The sequence below is a fragment of the Melanostigma gelatinosum genome (genome assembly GCF_949748355.1).
Source record: "Melanostigma gelatinosum genome assembly, chromosome: 4".
In the NCBI taxonomy this organism is placed as follows: Eukaryota; Metazoa; Chordata; class Actinopteri; order Perciformes; family Zoarcidae; genus Melanostigma; species Melanostigma gelatinosum.
In genome coordinates, this window is record NC_136637.1 from 8,202,652 (window position 1) to 8,218,686 (window position 16,035).

Genomic DNA, 16,035 nt, shown 5'->3' on the forward strand with positions numbered 1-16,035 from the left:
AGTTACATTTCTGACCCCATCAGTTTTAAAACCACTAAGCTGAATTGTAAATCATAAGTTGCGCAACTCAAGCATTTTGTTTTGCATTCATATGTTCATTTTTTTTTAGAACTTTTAACAAATGTTAGTCACACAGGAGGAACTGTGCAGTTGTTATTTTCAGTTATCCGATCAATATAATTTGGTACTCTATTGAGTGTTTACAGACAGTGGGATTGACCCAAAATAAACAAAAAATTGCGCCTTGATATCGGAGTGGTTACAGCTCATGTTGTTTGTCATACCCCCCCCCCCCCCACCCCCCCTCTCTCAAATAAATGCAAATAAAGGCGAAAAATGCCAAAAAATAACCTTAAAAAAAGAAAATGAACGATCGCAATGAAGGAACGTATCACCTGGTGAACAGTGTGGCTACATTTTTTAGTTTTTGGACAACAACAACTGGTCACGTACTGACTATGTCAGAGTTTGGCCACACAGTCAATACTTATCAATATCTTAATAAGTTCATCCGTGATTTTGGGATTTGTATGAGATTTTTGGACAAATAAAAAAGATATATAAAGTCCAAAGATGTATTCCTCATAATTGTTTCAAATGTTTATATCGTTTAAAAAATTAAAAAATAAAGATATCTGTAGAATCCCATTATATCTCACCGATCGTGTTAGTTTAAAGGACAGTGTGAGGCCTTTGCCAGCGAATAACATGTATCCCTGGTTGTGTTTCTCATTACAGCTAACAGAGGGTATATATCGCGAAGTTTACATTGAAATAAATACAAGAGTAGAACAAGCTTTTATTCGCAGTTGATCAATATGACAAGCAACCAACAGGAAAGAGGTGAAAGGTCAGAGCCACAGCTGCCTGGCAGTGTTTGAAGTTATCGGCCTGCAGTCCTTCATGACTCAGCAGAAGGCTCTGCTTTGTCTTGTATAGTCTGAACACAATTCAGGCCATTTTTTCACCTCAATTGGACACAATTATTTGTTCATGAGCCTGGTTCACTCTTTGTCTTGTGTAGCAGTATAAGAGGTAGACCTATTTTTAACTCACACGGATGAACGTGCTCAAAGGTCGATGTGCGAAGACATATTGCTAAATAAATAATTTCCAGTCAATGACACGTCCCGTTCTTGGTATTCAAGCTCAAATCACATTTTGTCTTACAGGTGGCGAGAGCTTTATCGCCGTGAGTGAAACACATCTCAACACAACGACCATGATTTAAAAGTAACCGAGCTTTCCATTTTCATTCCTCCCTGGAGTGGCTCAGCAGGGCATTAAATATTGAGCGGCAGCAGGTAGGGAAGAAGGTGAGCTGGCGCTGCTCTTTTCCGAGAAAATGTCTCCTCTCTACTCACCAGGCCTCAGGTCTGTCACACACAGAGGAAATCAATAGTAGCCAAGGATTGGGGGGGGGGGGGTGAGGGGAGGGAAGGGGGTAAAGGATGCACACACCCTCACCATCTGAGAGATGCAGTGGAAAGCAGAAGCTCTGACAGATGAGTTGTCATGGACAGTTTCATGAGTGTCCCTTCAAGAATGTGAATGAAGCACATCTACTCAACATTGTCAGGGCCGTCGGAGAAAAATACCATTATCATTTGATAACATATCTCTTGTTTACAGCAACTTGGGACAAAACATGTGACGATCAGCTTGCCTGGCCCCTGTAAGCTTTGCCTCCTGATAAAGGTCAACACGGGGATCAAAGGTGGTCCATCTGCACGGTCAGCAGAGTCCGTATGTATGCTAGAAACAGCGTGACAAGCAATGAGGCAATCTTTTCAGAGGCCTGCACACCCCCCCCCCCCCCATCTGTGGAATGGATCAACACCCCCATAAATCACCACTGCAGCGCATCGCTGTCACACACACACACACGCACATGCAAATTAACTCTGAAAAGTACACACACACACACATTTTTCTCATGTAGACATGTAAAATGTGGCAATGCAAAAACGCACACGACACTTAGTCACGACACACAGAAAAAACAAGCATTACCGAGGGCAGCGGGTTAGTATGGATTTGGATAGCGATGATGCGGTCAGAAGACCTCACGCACGCAGAAGAAGAAATAAAATAGAACAGACTTAAGAAAAAGAGACAAATGATCTCCTTCTTTGTCTTGTTTATTTGCATCACAATGGTGAATGTATCACAATAAATTTGCCATACACTGATATTGAGAAATGTTGACCTGCACCCTTAAAACATCGAAGCAATAAATCCATAAAACGCATCGTTTTAAGGATTTGTGCCCTGAAATGTGTTTCAACAGCACTTTCAGCTGCCCTGGTATGAAACTCTGCCTGCCTTGTTGTTTCCTGTTCCTCCTTTTGGTTTGTAAACCTCCTTTTTCTTTTTCTCTCAGCATAAAAAATGCGGGAGGAATGCTTGTGGATCATCCAACGCCCACATTTTGTTTTTCTTAGAGAAGGTCAGTTACAGTAAAAAAAACAAAAACAAAAACAAAAGCGCTCCTCTGATTTTATTTTTCATTTATCCACTTTAATTCTCAAAAGCATGCCGAGAAGACCCATCATAATGCAATTTATGAATACATTTAACAGGAATAAACTTTTTTTTTTGCCTGTCAGGAAGCACAGAGTTGTTGTTCTGCAGATCTACATACTGTCCCGTCCTTCATACTCGGGTAGTGTGGTATGATCATGTACAGACTGGAGATAAAGCCCCACTGTTCTGCACAAATGAATAGTCAGGATTCATAGGGAGTAGAGGATGAAGTGAGTCTCACTCTGACATTTTCATGGTCTGATCAGTTTCACTGCTTTACTCAATGTCGACTTAATAATGTTTCTTTTTATCATGATTTTAATTGATGCCATTTTGTACTCTCATTTCGCCACTTGTTAGCACTTCTTTAAGACACATCAAAGCATACAAATTCACAAGATATGTACTGATGGATTTGATATCGTAGAACAAAACGTTAAAATCTCTTGGACTGAACATCACAGATGTTTTCCTCACTTGATGACACTTTTCACACATTTCACTCCCCCCATATGACTGTAAAAGAACACAGATGAATTCCCTCTCATTGTGTTGTAGTTGGAATAGAAGCATCCACCATATACAGTGGCAACCAAGCATTTAATGTCAAACTCATTAAGTGATCAATGAAAAAGTGAACCTTTCATTCGCGTCAGATTAGAGATGCTCTTAACTGGGTTTTCTGTAAAAGTAAAAAATAAAAACCTGTTCATTCATGGGAACAAAAAATCCTCGAGGCCAAATTGAGAGGTGCCACTGACTTGCATTTGTTTTGTTTATTTTACTGCTCATTTGATTAGTCCTACAGTAAACATACATATGTTACATACATACATACGTCAATGATGAACTCCCCTCGAAAGGCGTGCGTCCACACCTAGTTCAACCTTCGAACCACTACACTGATATGGACACGTTGTCACAGGTCACATATGAAACACCCCCAAGTGTACACACACCCACACACACGTCTCAAAACACAGCAACAGTCTTCCTAAAACAGCATACTGGTGTTTGCAAATCAAATAAATAATAAATGCAAAGTACCACTGGAATGTAACGCTTTGTGTGTTTGCGTGTGTATGTTTGTTTGCATTGGTTAAGAAGTTTCATTTTCTGCTGCTGTTTGTCATAATAATAACAATAATATAAATAATAATAATAATATTGAACTGCAAAACTATAAACTACTATATATATATATATGCAATGTAGGTATTATCTTGAAAGCTGAATAATGGATAGATAGATAGATGGATGGATAAATAGCACAGCACAGTATCCGCAGTACTGTTTTACTGCTCAGTGACGATACCTTGTGGCCATGACTGTTAACTGCAGCTTTGATTTGTGTTCTGGAGTCATGTGCACAGTGTGACACAGATGGTGCACTAGAGCCACTGGTTAGGAAACACTTGGCAGGTCAACACAAAAAAAAATCATCCTCAAGCTAGAAAGGCAAAAAAAAAGGAAAACGCAAAAAGGCAGATGGATCAAGTCAGATAATATCAAAGAATCCTTCAGGAGCCAATTACAAATAAATGTAGGCTGGGACAGTAAGTTGATTTAAACTCTGTGTAACTGAAGAGCAGTTATCAAATGACCCGCATGATGTCACTCCTCTTATTTACCTGTAAGATACCTGTGCATCTGAAAAGACATGCATTGACTTGAACTGCACTGTGCAGCAAATGGTGTCTCTGTAAAGGAATTTTACTTGACAACCAATTAAGTTCTGACATGACAACTTGTTTCCTGTAGATTTACCTGTAAGTTATTTTTACTCAATAAGTACATAACTTCTGCTTCCCCACCTGTGCGATTGTCATCATTAATGTTGCAGCTATCGCCTTTGAAGTTTTTAATGGAAGAAATTGTGAAACTGTGAAAGCAGTATTGGACAACAAATGAAATGACAGTGATTACTATTAAGTTGAGACATCATAAACAGGAGTTAGACCAAAGTTATTGTTAGAATTGTGTCACAGATTCATAAGACCATAGACTTGCAGTCAAATTAGTCATGCTGAGTTTCATGACAGGAAGAAAGAATTATTTGAAACATTGTCTGAGAAGAAGAAGAAGAAGAAGAAGAAGAAGAAGAAGAAGAAGAAAGAAGAGCAAAACAGTAATTATTGTAGTAAACATACACAAAGAGGCCACGAGAGATAAAGTAAAAAGAGTAAAATACAGTTACATAGGATGGTGGCGTGGTGGCTAGCACTGTCGCCTCAGAGGGGTTCAATTCCCGGGCTGGACGGCCCTTCTGTGTGGAGTTTGCATGTTCTCCCCGTGTCAGCGTGGGTTCTCTTCGGGTTCTCCGGCTTCCTCCCACAGTCCAAAGACTCATCAACTTAGGTTGACTGAGAACGGTAAATTGCCCGTAGGTGTGAATGTGAGCAGGAATGGTTGTCTGTCTCTCTGTGTCAGACCTGTCATAGCCTGCCTTCATCAAATTGTCGTCTGGGATCGGCTCCAGCCTCCTTGAGACCTTGAACAGGATAAGCGGTTAAAGATAATGGATGGATGGACTTAGGCTGTTGTATTAGCAATACATCAGCCTCAGACAACTACTATAGTGCCTAGCTTGGTAGGCAGTAAGCTGATCACAGAAAAACTAAATCTAACCAAATGAATCGTAAAGCAGCTGTGATAGAAAGAGTACCATACAGATAATGCTCCAACAAGGGCATTTGGGGAGCAAATAAAAGATGCCTGTCAATATTTGCTTGGTCACAGATGTGACATGAGGCGAACGTTATAGCAACACATCACCCAGCTGAGATAGAGTCTACATTCCCCATAATGCCTAAAATGAATATATGAATAATTTGCCTCCTAAAAGCTCACTTCTCTCAAACTCTGCACCTCCAGTTTGCAACGCGGAATTTCAATTAAAAAGTCTCAAACCCAACTCTCGCCCCATATTAAGCCTCCTGGTGGCCCCACCGGCCTCCGATACTCCAACGAGACACAATAATCCCCTTCAAGCCTGCCAATTATGAAAATGATTTGCTGAGGATTAGGAATACAATGAGAAGATTAAAACATAATAATAATAATAATAATAATAATACATTTTATTTATATAGCCCTTTTCATGACACTCAAAGACACTTTACATTAAAATCATCATATATAAAAACAATACACTAAAAACAGAGTACACAATAATAGTCACACGTTAAAAGCAGTTTTGAACAGGTGAGTTTTGATTTCTGATTTGAATGTGGAAAGGTCAGTGCAATCGCGAATGTTTTTGGGGAGAGAGTTCCAGAGGGAGGGGGCGATGTTTTTTAAGTGGAAAAAGGCAGTTCTGGTGATTTGTTTGACGTGGTGTTCAAAGGAGAGGTTGCTGTCAAACATGACTCCAAGGTTGCGGATGTGTGGGGAGGGAGACAGAGTGGAGTTGTCGATGGTGAGGCAGAAGTTGTGACTGGTTTTAGTGAGAGATTTGGGTGCACATGGAAGCACACCTGCCATAAACTGTTGGGGAAATGATGTCTGTCAGGTCAAAGGTCATAGGCGAGAGTTCAACTTATAACGAAGGGAGGAGGGGGGAGCAGGAAAGGCAACTAGATAACAGTGCGGGGATGTTATTTTGACATAGATTTCATTACATTTAGCAGTTTTAGGTCTGTGCTTCATTATAATGCGGTGTCAGCCCTTAAGGTTGTATTGAGTTAAGTGTAATCAATAATTATTCATTATAAGGGTGTACTTTTTTGAATCATCATGTAATCATTCCAAGGTCACAGCTATGCTTTTAAGCTCAGGTATTTGCCCTCGGCTCTCCATACGGCTCTTTACCTCAATGCTGTTTGATGCTACTGCTGCAGGGCAATGGTTACATACAAAAACATTGTGTGCATTTTGCTCAAGGCACAACTGTGAGTCACTGGGTGGTGCCGATCCACTTATCTGTAACTGTAGAGGCACTTTTATGAGCAGTTGATCAACATGCGCTTGATCTTAAACTTTGCGTTCCGTCCTGTTTTCACAAACATTGTTGCTGTGGCTGCTTGCAAATTCAAGTCAGCCGAAAGTATTGAAGTGAATTTAAAATATTTTTACTCTGAGAGACTTTATTGGCAATACACGTATTTTTAGTGATAAACAGATGATTCAAGGCAAGGCAAGGCAAGGCAAGGCAAGTTTATTTGTATAGCACATTTCAACAACAAGGTAATTCAAAGTGCTTCACATAAAACCATTAAAAGCATCAAAACATAAGGCAAAAGAAAAGGAGATTTAAAAACAATTAAAGAAACAGTGTAAGAAATAAAATTCAGTCGTAAAAAGTAAAGGAGATTTAAAACATACATTGAAACAATAATTGATGTCTCCCTGAGACATTACGCTGCACGCAATCAACCATACACTGCCGCAATTCTGCAATTACTCGCACACAAACCACGTCTGGAAAAGATCTCTGCCGATCTGCATTTTATAGTGTACGCCTTGCACGAACTCAGTCCCGGAGGAAATGGCGACATATTGTACACTTTCTAAATTTGAATCGATGTCTCCCTAAGACATTGCGCTGCACGCAATCAACCATACACTGCCGCAATTCTGCAATTACTCGCACACAAACCACGTCTGGAAAAGATCTCTGCCGATCTGCGTTTTATAGTGTACGCCTTGCACGAACTCGGTCCCGGAGGAAATGGCGACATATTGTACACTTTCTAAATTTGAATCGATGTCTCCCTGAGACATTGCGCTGCACGCAATCAACCATACACTGCCGCAATTCTGCAATTACTCGCACACAAACCACGTCTGGAAAAGATCTCTGCCGATCTGCGTTTTATAGTGTACGCCTTGCACGAACTCGGTCCCGGAGGAAATGGCGATATATTGTGCAGTCCTTTTAAAACCATTAAAAGCATCAAAACATAAGGCGAAAAGGAGATTTAACAGCAATTAAGAACAGTGTAAGAAATAAAATGCAGTAGTAAAATGCAGAAATGCAGGAAATTGATTAATATATTAATTGAATGTGGTTCAATTAAAGGCAGCAGCAAACAGAAAAGTCTTCAATCTTGATTTAAATGAGCTGAGGGTCTCAGCAGACCTGCAGCTTTCTGGGACTTTGTTCCAGATATGTGGAGCAGAAAAACTGAACGCTGCTTCTCCATGTTTAGTTCTGACTCTGGGAACAGATAGTAGACCGGTCCCAGACGACCTGAGGGGTCGGGATGGTTCGTAAGGTAGCAGCAGATCAGAGATGTATTTTGGCCCTAAACCATTCAGTGCTTTGTAAACCAACTGTAGGATTTTAAAGTCAATTCTTTGTTGGACAGGAAGCCAGTGCAAAGACATCAGAACTCGGGTGATATGATCCACCCTCCTGGTCTTAGTGAGGACTCGAGCTGCAGCGTTCTGAATCAGCTGCAGCTTTCTGACGGACTTTTTACAGAGACCTGTAAACACACCGTTACAGTAGTCCAGTCTGCTGAAGATAAATGCATGGACAAGTTTTTCCAAATCCTGTTGAGACATAAGTTCTCTAATCCTTGATATATTCTTCAGGTGATAGTAGGCTGATTTTGTAATTGTCTTGATATGGCTGTTCAGGTTGAGGTCTGAATCCATAACTACACCTAGATTTCTGGCTTGGTTTGTGGGTTTTAACATCAGTGACTGAAGCTGAGCGGTGATTTTCAATTGTTCATCCTTGGTACCAAAAACAATTACTTCTGTTTTATCTTTGTTTAATTGAAGAAAATTCTGGCACATCCAGATGTTTATTTGTTCAATGCAGTTACCCAGCCCTTGTATGGCATTATAGTCCCCTGGTGACATAGTTATGTAGATTTGTGTGTCGTCTGCATAATTATGATAACACACTTTGTTGCTTTCCATAATCTGAGCTAGTGGAAGCATGTAGATGTTGAACAGAAGAGGCCCCAGTATTGAACCTTGGGGAACACCACATGTCATTTTAGTCAGCTCTGATGTGTAATCAGCTACAGACACAAAGTATTCTCGGTCCTTCAAGTAGGATTCAAACCAGTTAAGTGCTGTGCCAGAGAGTCCCACCCAGATGTTTAGTCTTTCTAGGAGTATGGCATGGTCGACCGTGTCGAATGCAGCACTGAGATCCAGTAACACTAAGACTGAACTTCTGCCATTGTCTATGTTTAAGTGGATGTCGTTGAAAACCTTAACAAGAGCAGTTTCAGTGCTGTGGTGCTGTCGAAAGCCTGACTGGAAAACATCAAAGCAGTTATTTACGGCCAAGAAGTTGGTCAGCTGTTGGAAAACCGCTTTTTCAATTATTTTACTTAAAAATGGGAGGTTTGATATTGGCCTATAATTTTTCATCGTTGCGGAGTCTAAACTAGCCTTCTTTAGGAGCGGTTTAATAACTGCAGTTTTTAGGGCTTGTGGGAAGACACCTGAGAGAAGGGATGTGTTTACAATATGTAAGAGATCAGTGGTCATGCAGTTTGAAATATTTTTGAAAAGTGTGTTGGTAGAATATCCAAGCAGCAGGAGGATGACTTCAGATGTTGTACAATGTCTTCTAGGCTTCTACGGTCGATTGAATGAAATTGTGTCATGATATTTGAATGGATGTTATTCAGAGATCGGGACAACACATATCCTGTGGTTGGTGTGGAGGCACTGACTGCTTGTCTAATTTTCTGAATTTTGTCAGTAAAAAAGGAGGCAAATTGATTGCATGCCCAGGTGGATTGGAGCTCAGCAGCTACCGACACTGGAGGGTTTGTTAGCCTGTCGACGGTAGCAAATAAGGCGCGTGTATTGTTCTTGTTTTTGGTTATGATGTCAGAGAAGAATGACTGCCTTGCATTTCTAAGTTCCAAATTATAATTGCGAAGTCTCTCTTTATAGATGTCACAGTGAACCTGGAGATTAGTTTTTCGCCACCTGCGCTCAGCTTTCCGACACTCTCGTTTCTCTATTTTGACCAGTGTAGCATTTCTCCAAGGAGATTCAAGTCACATGACACAGCCTCCAGTGTTGAATTTGATTACTTCAGACAACATAAAAGATGATTGTTTTTATGTGCTTATGAATGAATAATTGTACCTTCATTACTGTTCTGGGGTCTGTAGACAAAGACGAGTTACACAGAGATCAGAGCTTGATTTAGTAGCCTTGCATGACATAACATTCACTTAAGAGGAAATGGATGAATTCCAGCTTAAAGATAATGATCTGTACTTGCTTTGATTTTTTTCTCCTTCTTAGTAACCTGTCTCATGTCATCCCAGCACCACCTCTAGCTGCAGTCCTAAATTACATGTGCATCATATACAGTACAGTGCAATTGCCGAGTTCTTAGACATCTGTGCCTCGGGGGAAAAAGAGGATTCGTTACGGTTTCTACTGTCAGCGTAGTTCTTAACAGGGGTGTTTCTAGGGTTCAAAGAAAGGGGGGGCTTAGCCCCAAGGGAATGTGGCAATATTTTTTGGGGCCCATTTGGGGCCGCAGATATCCATTGTTTCAGACAGTTCATAGATTGGTTCAATCAGAAAGAGTGTGATTTTGAGCTGTAGCTTTGCTTGCATTCACTATATGATAACACAAGAGACAGAATTTCAGGGTCATAGTGAAATTTGACAACACAAATATGAACTTTTCTCAAATAAAGAATATCCGCGTGACTCCCAAATCCTAATTCTTAAAGGGCCCGCACACAATGGATGGAGAATGGACCTGACAGTGTCAACTTTATATCGTTCAGTATGATGATGGGCTATTGGATTGTAATTTGAAGGGGGAGAAAACATACAAACCAGAACGCATGCACATATATAGCATGTTAGAGTTACAAATAACTTGTCCATGTGAGAAACAATCGTTTAATTTAATGACATCACCAAAATAAAAATAAATATATTTTTTTCTTTTTCTTTTTTTTTAAAGCCAATGATGCCAAATTATTTGGGGGGGGCTGAAGAACATTTGCGGGGGGCTTCAGCCCCCCTAAAATAGGCCTAACGACACCCCTGGTTCTTAAATTTCACCTTTTGACCCAACAGTGAGAGGACTTGAGCCACTTAAACCTACCTGGAGACAGAGAAGATACTGGGTGCAAACAGGCAGTGGCAAGCGATTGCAAACACATATACACACACCAACACTTACACATATATGTATTGTAAGTCTTATAAATAAAAATAAAGACACAAATAGACAGCGATGCAAATTATTTCCTGGGAACAAGATCTTTCTGTCCAAGCAAGTAGAGCAAAATATGATTTTGCTGAATAATCAGGATAACCATCTAACCAGGAGCATGGAGGAGAGTGGGAGTAAATCACTGCCGATTTTCCACTGAAAACATTTATATTTTTCCTCCTAAATGCCTCTTTATAATCTCTCTCTGTCCAGGCACCTGCATTGCGTCATGTAGTCTCAACAAATGGCAGAAATTCAAAGAGTAACCTGTTCAAGTGGATTTTAGATTTCCTTTGGAAATATTTTGGCACACGTTGTGTAAATATACACTTTCTGTTATATGTGGGTGTGTAAGCAGACATTATTGTTTCTATGCTTAGGAACTGTCTCTCTTTCTCTCACACACACAAACACTCTCTTGATGTCACTCAAACTGTCTGAAGAGAGATAATCTTTTAGGCCAAGTGCTTAAATTGGGGGAGATTTCTATTGTTTTTGTCTGCAGTTTTTAACAATGAATCAGAACTTATGTAATTGGATAACAGCTCAAAATCTGTTCCACCAGGAATGTTATTTCACCCTCTCTGTGCCTTATTGTACCCTGGTTTTCAGGGTAATTGGAATTATTTCTTGTGTTGCTTTTAAGACTCCAAGATCCTGAACTTTGTACTCCTTGTTTTTTTGGTAGCTTGTGATTTTTGGTGATTAGGGAATTTAAACACATTCTAATTGTACAGCAATGTTGTTGTTGCTCTTATGATAAGACGTCGGGCCTGTATTGTTCACCATTTCAGCTTTCAGTGTACTTAGCAACTTAAAACTCTCTCCCTGAGGAAGAGCATCAAACTTTAGAGTAGCTGCACAAGCCATTTCTATGTTCTTTGTGCCATTAAATGCCTGTACTTTACTTTCAACAGCTCCCCTCCTTTTCCTTCTTACCAGTTTCCCTTGTGATGCCAACATGTAATGTAATAAAGTTAAGTGGATGAACCTGTCTTTGAAGGCACTTAGAAGGAATGCATGTTACACAAGTAGCTGAATAAGAAATGATTCACATCTTGATGGCACAATCACAACTTCTCATCTATCTTACTTGCCTGTTGCCTTTGTCCCCAAAGGGAAATAAGATTTATTTGGTGATCTTATGTTCCTCTGTGAGTATCTGTCAGTTAATATATACACACGTGTTATAAAATTGCAACACCATATTGTTACGACCCTTCCTTTCCACTAGGGGTCTGTTTCCTGTTCGCTGGCTCTTTTCTGTCTTTCAGGATGTTGGTCATCAGCTGATGAGCCACACCTGAGCCTGGTGAGGTTCCAGCGTCTCTCCACCTGAACATTGATAGTTTCTTCCTTGGCTGACATGGCTGCTGTTTTGTTTGTTTCAGACCTTTCCACACATCCACACATGCTGTCATCACTGAGTACTGATTTTCCATGGTTGTTTTGTTTAATAATTGATATTATCTGTTTAATAAATGTGGTTATTTATTCATTTTACACTTGCATTTATGTTGCAGCCTTTGAGCCGCGTTGTAACAAAATGAAATAAGAGTGTAAAAAGAAGTTGCTAAGCGTCAACATATTTTCATGTCTGTGTCTTTGGAGACTCTTTCCTTCCCGCTCTACCATACAGACAGACCCTCTGCACATTACTGTACATGACTCACATACAGTATTATGTAATCTCAGGAGATTGTGTAATAACTGAACTATGAATCCCCAATAGCTCTATTCTGAAGGAATTGATGAGGTAGTGAAAAATAACAGGAGGAACATTCATAGCTCAACAGAAAAAAGACACCCATTGATCTCCAAAACTACGCCAGACTTTAACTCCAAGCTTGTTCAGTGAGTCTTGAATATTTGGAGCTAAAGGAGGCTTATTTGAAAGGAAAAGAGTTGGAGCTCCACCTTGAAACACGCACATACGTGACGGCAATTTACCTTTATTTAACACTTACTGTTATTAGCAGTCAGACACAGGGAAGTAAATAGTTCAGATCAAAAATGAACAAGCCAACTCTTCTGTTTCTCTGGAAAAAGAAGCCCAATAAACCTGAAACCATGCACAATGTTCACGTGCTTATTTCATCATTCCGTTTCAGGCTGGTCAAGTTGCCCTGAACCAACCCCTTGTGCCCTTTTCTCTGGGGAACCCCTTTTTTTAGCAAGTGCTGAGTGATGTTTGGTCAGTCTGTTTGTTGATCGTGCACTCTCCGGCCCCATGCTGCTTTGCTAAAGGCCATAGTTCTCCCAGGTTGGGCTGCTGAGAGTGACCGCTGGCCAGGACCCCGGGCCCCAAAATACAGCGGTACAACGCCTGTCTTGTTCCTGCGGTGGTACACTGAAAGTGGACCCAGCATGCTGGACTGTGACGCGCCGCAGCACAGCCTGTTAGTCTTCGCCCTCAGACCAGAGCAAATAAACACATCCAGCTACACAAACACTTTGGCTGGGGCTGGGAAAGCCCACGCACAGCCCGCTCCTAAAGAAAGGCGTCTAAGTTTATAGGTCTTGTTGGAGCTGATGTTGCAACATTGTTTTCAGGAGTTATATCCAGGTTCATAAGAGAGGAGTAAGAAGTAATGTTTCATGCTTATTTAAAGCATGCTGTAACTCTAGTTTTTTCACACTGTGGTACTTTTTAAAACAAACTGATAAAAAAGGCCACAGTCTTCAAAAGAGCCTTATAGCTTTCCACACGAGTAATCTTACTTCTATTTGTTTGCGTAATAAACATTTTATTTGTCTTTCCACCCCCTATGAAATGCAACAGGAATACAAATTAAATTGTGTATTTTATTACTGTGTCAACACACATCCAGATTGAATTGTTTTCCGTCTCCTCTTATCTGAGGACTGCATGAACTTGTTTTCATCAGACAGACCTTGTGAGTCAGCAACCGGAAACTATGTAACTGTAATTCAATGATTAGTCAGTCGTATCAGGGGAATAATATGGCAGAGCTATTTTCAACCTCTCAGTTCATCAACCGTGTAGAAAGTTGATGAAAACACGACCGTTAGTATTGTGTTGCCATTTCTTACACAGTTTGCATTTTTTTTTTTTATCAAACAGAATGCAGTAAATAAAGACAGACAGAATGGGAAGATGACCTTTGGTTTAAGAGATGAGGTAGAGAGGTCACATGCTTGAGTCTGTACACAAAACCTAATATTAACACTTTCTCATGAGGGTCAAAGGATGGAAGGTGTTGCATGTTAACTTTAACTGAGGACAGTGAGATGGTCTTAAACCCCCAAGGCCACCAGTAGTCCCCTAGTGAAACTTTTTATAAAACTCCTGATCTGTGGTTGAATCAAGATCTGCAACAAAAACTAATCACTTGTTTCTTGGCTCATCAGAAAATTACTAATCAGAAAATATTCCTCCTCCAATACTTGTTGGAGAAGGCAAAGAAAACACAACTTCATTGACCACGGTCAGAATTGACGTACCTCAAACATAAGCCAACGTCATGACTCGTTTATTTTTCTTTGTGTCATGTGTTGATCTTGTGACAAATTATCCTACTGTCTATCACAAGCCTTCAATGAATGGTCTTTATTGAAGCAATAACCTTTATCACCAGTTCATTGCTAATGAGTCACCATCAGGGAATAAAGTACTTAATATAGTGTGGGTGAAATAAGGTAAACAAGTTACTTTAGGGACTAAAGGTGCTATTTAAAAAAATAAATATCCTCTTTTCTAAAAGGTTTCGTCAGTTTTATGGGGAGTCCAAATTATTTAAACCGCTGTGCGTCATTCACACCTAACATGTTACGAGAGCTGCCGAAGTCACATATGAGTCATCGTGGTCATACAGTATGAATAAAGATGTGAATTTTGACATTATTATATAACATAATTATAGTGATGGTAAATCTTGTTTTTTATTCTTCCAAAGTAACACTAGCTTCAGTCTTTGGACCGAGTCAAAACAGATATATGGGGGTGTATGAAACTGTAGATCATAACTGTTACTCAAGAACAAATTTGTTTCTTAGGAACATATTTAATATCTATATGTCTATGTCCAATGAGACAACACATGCAATAATCTTTGTTAAAACTGGAGAACAAAACTGTCCAAATGATTAATGCTGCAAATACCAAACATAGGCAGGAGTGTATTCCATTTGATGATTGAATGTGTTTTGTTTTGTGCTTTACCCTTAGGGGTCACCATAGTCATGGGCCATTTCCTGCTTCCTGGACATGACTGGATATGAACACCGGCAATCAGAAAAATACTTCCTGTCTTAATAACTGGTTCGATATGAAAATGTGCTGAACCAATGTTTTACAAATCCTGAGTTTACATGTGATCAACGCTTTTGTTGAATTCAGTCTTTTCAGACCATCTTTATATTGAAAGAGCGAGAGGTGTGCTGGTGTCTAACAATCAGTTGAAAATGTACTTTCACGCAAGAGGAGTGAGTTGAGACTGCTTTGCTATGGCTAATAAATTATTCATTTTCATGCCTTGACAAGTTTATACATCAGATTTCCTTCCATTAATGGCAACATGAGATGATTTCCACTATTTCATATGATTTGGTGCATCATTTTAGTTTTAGTTTAGTTCAGTTTATTACAATGTATGTTTTTCGTTTTAATTATTGTACATTCTTGAGTGTCTGTTGTTTGTTTTGTGTAACATATACACATGTGCACAGTGACCAAAATTATGGCATACACACTTATTAATCTCAGTCACACGCAAACCTGTACATTCATAAAGAGTGCATTTATGAATGTCATCTTCGTTAAGAAAAATTATGCCTAGTAAGCATTAGGATTATGACTTAGTTGATTGAAAAAATTTGTCAGACTTTAATCCCGGGCAACATAGATCAGTTAAAAAAAGATGTTTCCAAAAGCCGAAAAATTTCTTCTGTCAAGCAACAGATGTTCTATGGTCTTTTTAAATATAAATAGTTTCAGATTATGACTGCATCATAAGCAAGAGTAAATACAAATGCATACTTGTTCAACTGTATTTTTAATTAATGAGGTTATCTGAATGTATATTCTCCAAATTATAAAACCTACATCAGCCAATAACTAACGTCTGCCGACTTCTGGTGAACTCTTTCCTGCTTATACCGGGTGGTGCGTTAACCGGAAGTGACGTCGGCGACAGCGATAGTTCAGAGACAATTTATTCACGTAATACTAACTACGTTATTTTACAATTAAATACAGCAACAACAACGTCATGGGTGGACCATAAGACATACGTCTGTGGCGTTGTTGACTTGTATATATTTATTTTTTGAGATAACAGAAAACTAGTTTGACCTCAATACCCAGGATGCACTTCGCTCTTGCCATC